We start from the raw sequence: 13,500 nt of genomic DNA, 5'->3' as shown, positions 1-13,500 counted from the left end.
CATTACATAGGATACGTACATTTGAACTCATGATGAGATATTCTAAAAAACTTGAAATAATACAGGTGAAGCAAACACTATTGCACAAAGACAGTTATAAGGCAAATCAATATCTTCTCTAAAATTTTAGAAAAGCATTTGACAATGCTTGTCAACTAATAGATATTCTACGAAATACAGGTATTAACAACAACGATATTCGGTTTGTCACAAAACTATACTAGGGCAAAACAGCAAGAGTAAAAATAAGCAATGAATTTAATGAAATTGTGTAGATCAAAAGAGGTGTCCGACAGACATGTATCTTGTCTCCACTTCTCTTCAATATTTACTTCAAGAAAATATTTAAAAAATGTGTGGAAAATTTAAAAGGGGGCATTAAAATTAAGGGTGACTTAACGAATATCGATAAAATATGCCGTTGGCCCAGTGACACAGATTGATTACAATAACAAATAAATAAGGGTTAAGGCAGTCAGTGAGGACTACGGCCTGAGTCTCAACTGATATGCAAAAAAGCAACAACATTCTTAACAGTTGCAGATAAACAACATACTAACTGAACATGTATAAAAAATATGTATATTTTGGCACCAACGTAAATGCAAAATGAAAACAGGATACAGAAATTAAGGTGAGAATAGAACAAGCTATAGCAGCATTTAAGAATATGAAAAATCTCCCCATAAGGATTTGTTACTGCCTTTAAAACTACAGCTAGTTAAATGCTACATTTTTCCGATTTTGACATATGATACGGAGGCCTGGACGCTGACTGATACGCTCATAAAAAACTAGAAGCACTCGAAATGTAGGTGTACCTACACTACAAAATTCAAAAAGAAAAAAAAAGAATTGGAAAAGAGAGCGCACAATTTAACAAAGAAAATTTGAATATCTAGGCCACACATTGAGACACGGTAAGTACAGTCTACTTTAATTTATTATCCAGGAAAAAATAGACAGCAGGCGGGAATCAGTCAGGAGAAGACACTTGTGACTTATAAATTTCCGGAAGTGGTCTGGACTCACATTTGTCGAACTATTCAGAAGTGCCGTAAGCAAGATCAGAATTGCCATCTTAATCAGAAGCAGATATATTTCTCTAATTCGAGCACTGTCAATAAAACTATGTTATGGAAAAATAATAGTCAATATAATGCTCATAATGGTCATAGTACTTCAAGAAAAATAAATGGCTTTTTTGATGTAAGCAAAAAGTCGGTTAAGGCTCCAGCAATTGCCATAATCCAAAATTATTATATTTTAGATTGTTTAATAAACGGTATTTGATAAGCAAACGTGTACTTTAGCTGGGTACAACCATAGCCCATATTTTTTGTCAACATTTGCTTTTATATACGCCACTGAGTCACCGGGTTAACGTCTTGACGGACCAACTCATAAGACGAGTGACTTTAATAAAAGTTTATTTTGCCTGCTTTTTAACGTGACAGCATAGCAGGCCTGATACACACTTACACTGACAAAAAAAATGTAGGAAGAGGTATACATTATAAGAAGCATTGTCTGTACTCATAATATTCCGTAGTAAGGACACAAAATTTTTAGTTGAAACCAGTTTGAAGTTCAAAGCGGATTTGTGGGAAATTTCGATTATTTTTTTGGATTTATTTTTTTTTGTTTCTCTACATTCTTCTCAAACTATATGCACCATCCCTTAGTTAATTTAGTGAGTAGCAGCAAGAAACTTAGGAACTGATTGTTATTGCATTTTAATGTTTTATGTTATTTATAGTCTTTTTATTAATTATTTTTATTAAATAATTAATAAAGAAATATATCTACCACGGAGTGTATGCTTTCACGATCAGTTTTAGATGTTCAGAGTTCAGAGTTTTATAATGATACATTGTTTTTCAGGCTTATAGACCATCATCTGTAATTATTTCTTGCCGGCGTTCCATCTATAAGAGGCGAGGGATCAGAAGTAGTCCAGACAACGTTAAACATTAAAAAATATGAGATATTTAATATATTTTTTGTATAATATTAATATTTTTGTATTTCAAAAATTTTCAGTTTTGAATAAATTCACTTGTACATTAACAATAAAAGTTCGAACTCCTTTTGGCAAAATATTCTTTGAATTATCTGGATTTCGACAAGAGATCATTCATGTTAACTCACTATTTCTCATGTAAAAATATTTTTTCTGCAGCCCTCCCGAAAAATAAACGTTCGGTATGATTTATTAAATCGAAAGTTCCTTCTTACCCAAATCGTATCGAAAACAACTAGTTTCGGGGCGATTTTTTTCACTTTTGGAACGATTTTTTCACTTTTGAAACGATTTTACGTAGGCGGCCTTAACAATAACACCAACTTGTATTTTTATTATGACTGTGCTTGTCATATCAGATTCGAAAGTGTTTCGCTTGGAAACATGGAAATTAGCAGTGAAAGCGACGCTGAACTGATTCCACATGAGATTAGTGAATCTGCTAAAACTGCTACTTATGAATTCTTGTCGCTAAAGTCAAGAGAGAGCTATGAATTGATCTACAATTTAAGTATTTCAAAAGTGGAGCAATGATAAAAAAGTCCATATTATAAATGAAGTCATTCTTGAACATTAAATGGAAAAATCTAAAATCTTAGATCCATCGAGCCTCTGAAACAATTACTCAGTAAGTCCACAAACAACATTAAACATAATATAGATATAAGCCGTTATCCAAAAGTTATAGCGTTCCTTAAAAGAAAATCCGTTGGTTGCAAACCAAAAAAATCAAGAGTATTGGATAAAGAAGAAATAGATAACTTCTTATGAGAAGCTGAAGATAATATCTACTTAGTAACAAAGGTAATATAATTCAATGTAATTTCTCTCTCTTCTTTTGATTAATATTTATGGGTTACATTGATATTTTAGGTTACATTGATTATTGGTATGGCAGGCAATAACCGTATTAGTATTTAAAATTCTTTATTCTAAAATTAGTAAGGAAAGAACCTTTGTCGTCATTGGAGAAAATACCTAATATTTCTTTATACAGGAAATATTTATCAATACGTCCAGCAAACACACCACATCTTAGAATATATTTGTATATTACAAAAACATACAAACTTGTTAACAAATTACAAATTGTTGAATTTCTTAAATTACCGAATCCTAAAGAATACACCTGGCACTGTTTGCGAAGGAGCTCAACTGCTTTATTAGCTGACGGTGGTGGTAGTAAAACCAATTTGAAAGACACGGAGGCACGGAGGCTGGAAATCAACCAGTGTAGCAGAGGGATACTTATGTAGAAAATTCTTTAAAAAACAAATTTCACACAGATTGAAAAGAATCATAACGAAATTAATATTCCGAAAACTAGTACAAAGACTGATACCTCTATTACTTAATACTGATTTCAATGCTGCCACTTCTGTTAATATCGCTAATAATATTAATATACCTAAGTAATTGTTATAATTGTGTCAATAATATTCATAAGTAACGTATTTATGAGAGCAATTGTTATGATCTTATGATATATGCAATTTATAATAAAAAGTTTATAAATAGAGTATCCGTTCAGATTCTGTTTAACATAATAAATTCCAACAGAAAAAATATTGTACACAACACGATCCAAAGTGACTTTACGGAATTCGCAGGATTCGGAATAATATAAAATATCACTTTCGGAACTTGTTACGTAAAGTACATAAAACGGGGGCGCTGTTGTGAATAGAACTGTATATACTAGAAAAAAATATAGATAAAATAATTGCGATGTTTGGAATAAGTAGGTATAATAAAAATAGTGTCGCAAATTAATTCCAACAGCACTTGTTAAGGAATTAATTCCAACAACGGAAATTAACACCAACCAGTAAAGCAAAAAGGAAAAAAATAGATTTTATCAAAAGAAAAATGAGAAAACATACGGTGAAAATAAAGTTAAGATAATCAACAACGAAAAAATATTTTTCATATATATAATATATCATAATATTCAACATTATAAATCATATTTAATTTTTAATTACTCTTTAAAAAAATTCCGACAAAGTCTGCAAAACCACTAATAATTAATTTACCGATTCACTAATCGAGCTCTAAAAGTCAATGATCTAAGACAAGATTATGAACATCTTTTTTGTCGCTCGATATCGAAAAAAGTGGATACATTAAGTAATTGAAACGTCTGGCTACAACAAGTAATCAAGTAAATGTGAGATACGGATCGGCAAAGCCGAACAACAAAAAACAGCAATGTTCAAATAGCTTTATTTAGAATAAATGGCAATTACCATGTAAGATTAATAAATAGATCTATTCTTTTCAATTTATGAAGACGTTTTCTACTATTTTAATAATTTATCTTTTTGATTTATAAAGATTCCTCTACTTGACCCTTTTCATCTAGTCTCTTCTTATGTCCCCACTACCATAACCGCAATATTTCAGCTAGGTTTGATATGCAATTAATTTGTAGAGCTTTTATACTTTCATTATTTCATTGTATGAACATTACTTTAACGTTTGCTACTTATTTTATATAAGATTTGCAAACGATACCGCAATCATTTCAGAAAATATAGAAGATATACAATTTCTTATAGAAATCATTTAACAGAGAAAGCAAAAAGATGGGACTAACAATGAATATATATATAAAACCAAATACTTGGTGATCTCGAAAACCTCTGTTGACAATATATATCTGACATTGGAGGGTAAACGGTTAGAGAGGGTCATCGAATGTTATGTGGTCGAAACTGCAATATGAGGTAGAAGCTTGGACTCTGAAAGCCCAATCCGTAAAAAATTAGGCATTCCAAATGTTGCTATATAGGCGTATTCAAAAAATTCCTTGGACTGCAAGAGTCTCAAACGAAGAGGTGTTAAGACGAATTGGATATGGCAGAAAAATTATGAACACAATTAAAATAAGAAAAACTTCGTATCTGGACAAGATAGCTCGAAACGTTAAATACTATCTTCTACACGTCATCATTCAAGGAAGAGTAGAGGGAAGAAAAGGTTTGGGAAGAAAGAAGAAATCTTAGCTGAGGAATATCAGAGATTGGACTAACCTTAGTGTTAAACGGATATTTCACGTTGCAAAAGATAGGGAAGCGATTAAAGAAGTGATTGCCAACATTCGTTTGAAGACGGCACAATAAGGATACTTTATCTTAATATTTAATTTGACATTTCTTACTACGACAGTTTTTTAATTAGGAGACTAAACATTATCAAACAGGTTTCGTCTAAAAAATTAATGTGCAAGGCCATCACTGCGAAATTGTCATGATAAATATATATTCGTTTCACTATTTTAATAATCGACGACTCGACTCCATAGTCGATTGATGTTTATCCATTGCAAATGTAAAGCGGTTTGATATAAAAAATGCCATAATGCTATGATTGTTTCAATAACGATTTTATTTTTAAGTTCAAGTACTTAAGTTTTTTTAAAGGGAAAAAATTACATAGTTACATTTGCATATTATAAATTTTGCATGTTGTATGTTGTATGTAACAAAGTTTTCAGTGTTTTACAAGTATATTTTTTCAATAAACAATCCGGTACAACCGAAAAGAATTCCTATCTTTTCCATCACCCATAATCATTAATATTTAACTGGTATTCCATTATATCCATTGTCATATGAAAGCCTTCCTTAAGTAAGTCCATTCGTTTCTGTTGGTTGCTCGGCATTTATTTGTGACCAAAAATTAATTTGATGTTATAGATCCATCATTGTTGGAAATCATTCTAACGTTCGAAACATGTATTTAAGACCTACATTCAAATGTTTGAGCGAAAGAGAATCTCTTAGTTTAATACCTCTTCCTAGTTTTATTTATTCCTTTTTTTTCTAAGGTAACTGACAACATAGGTAGGTACACTTAATCAATCAATCAATATTCTTTATTTTATTTACTTTTACAAGTATTAAAATGCGTCAAATACAACCTATAAACAAGTAAAAACTATATATAAAAAGTACATAAAAGCAGTTACGATAAAAACATATAAATTATACACAAAAACATACAAATTGTTAAAAGGATGCCTGCAAGTATTCCTCTAACGAATAGAAACTGTTTACCAGAAGTAAGTCGTCCTTACTGTTCTCGTAAATACATAAATATTTGAATCTTTAACATGATTAGGTAATTTATTATACAAACGAACGCATGTTGGGTAAGGACTCTTGCCCACAACGGTCAAGTGACGAACAGGGGTCACCAAATCATTTCTGTGACGAAAATTGTAGCCACTCATTAAGGAAACATCATTTCTGCAAATAAAATTGCATCTATATGACTTTACATAAACAACACAACTAAAAATATACAGCGAAATTACAGTTAAAATATTTAATTGTTTAAAAACTGGTCTACAGGAATCCAACCGCCTTCTAAACGTCATGGTACGAATAATTTTTTTTTTTTTTTTGAAGAACAAGCACCTCATTAATTCGCGAGCAATTTCCCCAACAAAATAAGCAGTATTGCAAAATTGACTATACATGAGCAAAATAGAAAAGTTTTAAGATATCTAGGGAGACAAAATTCCTAAGTTGCCATAGAACATAACAGTGCACAGACAATCTTCCCACTACATAATCAACGTAAGAACTCCAAGACAAATTAGAATCCAGGTAAACACCTAACAACTTAGTGGAGTGGCTATTTACCACTGACCCATTGTCAAGTTTTACTAATGGACTCATCTGCATAGTAGAAGGTGAAAAGGTTACCATATTGGTTTTTGATCCATTTAAGATTAGGGCATTATTTAAACAGTAATGAGTCATACTTTTTACTAGACAGTTTGCTTTTTGTACTACATAAAAAAAATTATTGGAATTTAGCGTAACTGTGGTATCGTCAGCAAATTGAGTGACATAACAGCCTGATTGATGTTCCACGTTTTCTACTCGAACATTTATTGCATCAGAATTATCTAATGGATTCCGAACCAAACATGTTGAGCTATCGTTTATCAGTTGATTTAAATCATTGACGAAAATCAAAAATAAAAGAGGGCCAATGATACTTCCCTGTGGAACTCCGGAGAGGACACTTTCTTCTGAAGAAAATATTATATTCCCATTCACATTGACCTTAATTTTTTGAAACCTTTCCGATAAAAAGGTGTGGATCCACTTTAACGCAGTTCCTCTAACACCACTACGATAAAGTTTTTCCAGCAGAAGTCAAAAAACAAACAGATACCTTTATTACCCTTATCAAAGTTCGATAAAATATGATTGCACAGCCCTAGTAGTGCATCTTCACGGAGTGAAGTTAATGAGTTTAGTGTAATGATTATCCACTCAGTTGTTGCTTAAAGCGTTAAGAATTGCGCATATTTCCACAGGTTCGTTGTCTAGCATTGTGATCTCCGTAGTGGTATTTTGCATTCGTTTAATTTTTGGCTGAGTTCTTATTACTTGTATGTAATATATGGTGCTATAGCCCGTTCTAAATCCAGCCTGTTCGCAGGGCTGATAGCTACCCAGTTTGTTAACCATTACCCATTACCTTTATAAACAGCTTGTTAAGAATTGATAGCGGCATGATGAAAATTAACAAAGCTATCGGTACTAAATGGATCTCTCAGATTTAGTTACTCAAATCATTCCTTATTTCTTCTCTGCTTTTTCTATTAAACATTAACTTCAGATTCAACTACTTTTTAAATTTTTTTTTTATTCCTGGTGGTGGTTTTACTAGTGACTAATACAGCATTTGGTGATATAATCTTCTGTCACTATAGTTTTATTTGGATTTGTGTAATTATTTTGTTCTGATCATTAGTTTTATTATTCAATTTCTTCCTAGATTTATATTCTTTTTCCAAACTTGTATGCCTACCTTTCTTATCAAGTTTTATCAACTTTATTATTTTGAACTTCTTTATATCTTCTTTAGACTTTTTCTTAATTGTATTCTAGATTTCAGTTAGTTATACTATATTATGTGTTCGATTTTGTACAAGCTGCTAGTTCGTTTTTCTCTGATCTTGTGTTTGGTCGCTAATCTTTTGAACTTTTTTATTCTGAATTGGTTTTTATACAACTAATAGTTTTTGATGTATGTCAGATTTATGATTTTTGCTTTTTCGGTCTTCATATTAACTCTGATTTTGCCTTCTTAGTATTATGACTTCTTCCAAGGCTATATCTTCTCTTTTCTTTCTGAAACTGTTTTCTAGTGGCATGTCTAAATTAAATGTTATGTTTAAGTATATGGGTTTAAACTGATCGTAATGAAAATCACATTTTATAAATTGTTGTTTGACATTCAGATTCCTTTCCGGAAATCGTTTTCAAATCGAAAAAAAAAATCCGTTTCCATTTTTGAAAACGATTTTCAGAGTGGAAATCGAAACGTCTATCACAAATGTATGTAAGTTTCATTACAATCAATTGGGGCTTAAATTCATATAAACACAATGTTCGCTTTTATTGTTTTTTTTTTTAAGAATATATTGGTACATACATATTGTTTTCTTTTACTAGTATTTCTCATCCTGCTATTTCTTGCCTCTAATCCTTCTGGTTTTCTGTTTTTTTCTTACTTTTGCATTAAAATCGACCATTATGATTATATATACCCTAAACAACCACCATCGTACGGACATGTACAGAGAATGACAGACCATCGCCTACCGAAGATAATGTTGGATTGGCAGCCACCTGAGCAAAAAAAATGAGGAAGACCGAAAACAACATGGCTTGATGGAGTCCAAAAGTCATAGAGGGAGATCTACGACCAGGGGACTGGGTCGATAGACGTGAATGGAGACTGGGAACCGGAAGGCGCAGGACAGAAATATATTTCTATACCCTGCTTTGCTTCCCACCATAAGTTCGTTTATTTCTTTATAGAATTATTCTACATATTCATCTTCGTGATCTGATGTCCAAATCATAATAAATAATCCATATTTATAATACTTTAATCCCTTGTTATTAAATTGGTTATCATCGTTTCCCATGAAGGTGGACTGTTGATAAAGTATAAAGTTTTTCTAACTATTGAACTTTTGCAACTATACTCCTGGTTTCACTTCTATAGTAATATAGGTCAATATATTTTACAATTATACACTGTTAATCCGTTTTAGACTAATATCTTTCTTATTAATAAAATCATTTCTAATACAGTCAATTAGACATCATTTGTACATAATGTTTTTGTCATACGACACATTTCCACTTAATTACGAATTTCGATATCATTTTTGATATATAATTGTAGGACAGCGTGATTTGGGAAATTAAATAAAATAGTAAATACAATTAACTAAAAATGGCCTGTTAAATAAATTGCGTGTTTTCCAGTGTACCTATTGTTCGGAAATTTGTCCCGTCCCTCATATATAGCAGGCAGTTTCGGGTTGAACTCGCGTTGGTGGGTCCCGGACTTTGGGATATTGCACCTCCGGATTATCCGGAACGGTGTCAACGGCCACCATTTATTATTGTTTCGGCGAAAACTCAATTTGTTAGTCGAAGCACGCAGACGTCCTTCCCGTTCGTCGCGACGCTTCGATGTCTGATAAAAATAATTGAATTTTGATGGCTAGAAATTAATCAAACTGGGTAACATGTCTGTCTCTCGATGTCGCATTCTACTTCCTCCAATTTCGAAAGTCAATTCTACAAAATAACTCATAACTGATTGTTGAAATCGGATTTTTTAATGAGAGCTTGGATCTATCTATGCTTTCGAACACCATGCATATTTCAGTTATTTGTAGTTTAATTAAAACGACGCTACTGTTTTAATAATTCTATCCGATTTTTTGTAAATAGCGTTTTATCTGCTTGAATGATTCTTTGACAAAAATTATTCTTCTACCAGATCTACAGATACTTCTTCTTATGGCGGCTATCCGTTACGAATGTTGGCGGTCAACAAGGATGTTTTTCTTTTGTTTTCCAATTCACAAAGTGCAGTGAATATGCAGTAAGTGCAATGAGTATACAATAGGTGCAGTCAATATACAGTAAGTGCATTTTACATACATCCGTGAAGAAAGAATAAGGCCCATATAGCTTTTATTAGATAACTAGAAACAGCTGCAAGTGTTTCAGGAACCAAAACTGCCAATCGTTCATCGAGGCTGTTCAGCAATAACTGGAGGTCCTGTGGCATATAACTAAAAATGAAGTTACATACACATGTTTACATACAACGTTTACGACGCTCTTCCTTTATATCTCTGAATATAATCAGGATCTCTAGGTGACATTAATTATAGCACTGAATGAGCAATTTATGCTGGAAGGTAAAAACTTACCCAATTCTATAAAAAAAAGTTTATTTGATAACTGAAAATACTAAAACAGAGGCTGGTGAGTCAGGAATATTCAAAAAGGCGTTTGCGTTAGTTCCCCTATCTATCTATCTATATAAGGATTTTTACAGCTGTCGCCGCCTTCCTTCTTTCAGCCAACGTCTCCAGTCCTTTCTGTTCTGCCATTCTCCATCTCTAAGGTCTCGTCTTTCCATGGCCTCGCCCACTTCATCCCTCCATGATCTTCGGGGTCTACCTCTTTTCCTCCTTCCTATTGGGCTCCAATCCGAAATCTTTGCTACCCACCTTGTATGATCTGTTCTTCTCACATGTTCAAACCAAATTAAACGTTTTTCTTCGATGTAGCTAAGTATGTCTTGTTCTACTGCCATTCTTCGTTTTTCGTTCGTTTCGTAGTTTCGTATTTCCCCTTTGTTGTTTAATTTATTTATATTCCAAGGAAATCTTTACCGATGCTTTACATGACATACGGGAACGTATGTAAGTCAAAGAGTCAACAATCAACCAAATTCGATATGTCGATAACACTGTAGTAATCGCTAAAAACGAACAAATTTTAATAGATAGAATCGAACAAAAAGGAGAAGCATGTGGTATTAGAGTCAAAGAAAAGAAAAGAAAAACAATGGCCATTTCTAAAAGTAACTCTCTTGCAATAAATACATCGATAAACGAGCATTTCATTGAGAAGGTGGAAAGATTCAGATACCTTGTCTGTCTAATCAATAAGATAAAAGGAGATCAAGAGATAAAAAGCAGGATAGAACAGGCCAAAAACTCTTTCATATGAATGCGGCCATTCTTTATTTTGTTTATGCAAAATGATCTTAAACTTACACTCACATATATGTCAGTTATGTATCATCCTGCTATACGGCATGAAAGGAGCAGGGACGTTGAAAATTAATACAATGCGAAGACTGGAAAGCTTTGAGATATAAAAGTCAAGCGCAGAGGCAACAATTCCATCGGGGGACAAAGTTGAAAAAATTAATATTACCAAGTGAGTTGAACGACCAACCTGATAAAGAAATGGTACCGACAGTAGGCATATGATTACTGTTGGCCGATTAATTGTGAACAACATACTCACACCAGAGAAAAAATTATATGAAAAGTTGTAAAACAAAAACTGATACTAGATACAGTATCAGTAGGAAAAAAAACAGTACGAACTAATAAGTTGAAGTTGCTGCATATGATACCCAAATATAGATAAAAAATACTTTAGTTACTCGTACATAAACATACTGTAATTTCTTAGTTATTCATTAAGAAAATCTTCTCAATAACATGGTCATTTAGAGAGATAGGCTTTTGTCATTTTAGTTAATTGTTCATAAATATACTGTAATTTCTTATGTTATTCATTAAGAAAGTCTTCTTCTGAATGTATGTTCTTTCAGACAGATAGGGTTTTGTCATTTTACGGAACTTGAGGAAAGATGTTTCAGATTTAAATTGTAAATGGAAATAATTGTATAGTTTTTTTGCATAATATAATTTAAATTTCTTTACTAACTCAGTGAACGGGATCGGCAAATAAACATCAAGTAGTCGTGATTAGGTCTTGCTGGAAAAACAGGTAGGTGTTTACGAATTAAGCAAACAGTTTCTAAAATATATAAATAGGGAAGCGTTAAAATCCCGTGATTTTTCTAGTAGCTTCTGAAAAGTGTTGTTCTGAGGCCAAACAGATACCATTTTGCTATTTTTTATAATTTAAAAATAATATCAGATTGGGTAGCTGTACTAGAATCAGCAAAAAGGAAGGCCGTATCTAAGATGAGATTCGAACGAAGAAAAATATGTTATTTTGGAAGATCCTAAATTGATTTCCTTCGAAACAGATCTTATTGAATAGCTGGCTGAGGCTAGTTTCTTACTTAACAAATCTGTATGAAGGGACCATTTAAAGTTGCTGTCTATAAAAATACAGAGACATTTTACAGAATCAACGATATTGATCTGGCTGTTATTAGGAAGCAAGGGTTGAAGATCCTACTGTATACAGCATTATCCACGTTAAAAGAGATTAAATCAGGTTTTTATTGTAAGTAGATCAGAAGATATAGTTGCATGAAGAGTTTTAATATTAGAGTTGCTCCAAGTGATACTAGTATCATCAGCAAAAAAAATTGCATCGATTTTTAAATTAGTGATGTCATTTAAAAGGACAGAAAGTAGTAAGTCTAGAGTAAGTATCATTTGCTCTAACCAGTTGTTTCTTTTTCCCCAAGTAACATTGGAGCAAATTTAAAGAAATACCTCGAATTCCGTAGAAATTTAGTTTTTTATACAAATTTGATTTACACAATTAAAAGTTTTGGCATAGTCGCAAAAAATAATGTAAGTGTAAAGATTGATTAATTTTAAAATATTTGCTCAAATAGTTTGACAAGTGCCATAAATGATTTTTTGTTGCACAAGTTACTAATTACCACTTATAAGACATAATTTTAAAATGTCAAACACCGCATTACATACACCTACGAAGCCGAAGATACACCATTATGGTAAACTTTAAATGGATCTTGAAACCAAGGTTTACACTATCGAGCAAGGACCTTATTTTTTAGAGACTATGGAATAATCAAAACGAAAAGTATACAAATTTATAAGTATTAGAGCTGCAATGCCACAAAGAAGCGTATTAGGTGAAATACACTCTTTAATTTTACAAATAAATTAAAATAAGTTAAATGAAAATAAGTTAGAATATACCAAAGAAACGATACTCAGTCCTATACGCAATGTCAGCAAAGTTTTTGGTCACTCTAAGAGCAAGTCTGCTCTGGAATGTACACGTTAAGAAGAAAACAAACGAACTTGTATTCGATACAAAAAAAGTATTGAATGACTGTGAGAAATTGTAAATTATACATTCCCAATAAATTCCTAGTCTGTAAATACGTATTAAGACAGTGTCAGTATATTGTAAACTTTGTAACAAACTTAGTAATAGATGTCATCCAGAGATTTCAGAATAAATTGCTAAAAATAATTTTCTTGTTTCTTGATATGTACGTAATAGTGATAATGGATATCTCGGCATGGACACTGTGCACAAAATAAACAAGAAAACAGCAGCTAAAGTTAGAACCAAACGTTCCATAATCATATGACTGTTGAGGCAATCCAGCTCCTCGTATAACTGTAATAACAGAAAACTGAAAATGATTAAACTCTT

At 32.1% G+C, this 13,500-nt stretch overlaps 1 protein-coding gene across 2 annotated transcripts in view; it reads right to left on the bottom strand.

Annotated features, from left to right (window-relative positions):
- LOC140447769 (LIM domain only protein 3) overlaps nt 1-13,500 on the bottom strand; it is a 1,475,576-nt gene that overhangs the window by 122,023 nt on the left and 1,340,053 nt on the right. The gene's annotated exons all lie outside the window — the stretch shown is intronic.

The sequence above is a fragment of the Diabrotica undecimpunctata genome, chromosome 8 (assembly GCF_040954645.1).
Source record: "Diabrotica undecimpunctata isolate CICGRU chromosome 8, icDiaUnde3, whole genome shotgun sequence".
NCBI classification, from domain to species: domain Eukaryota; kingdom Metazoa; phylum Arthropoda; class Insecta; order Coleoptera; family Chrysomelidae; genus Diabrotica; species Diabrotica undecimpunctata.
This window is presented reverse-complemented; position numbering and strand designations above follow the sequence as displayed.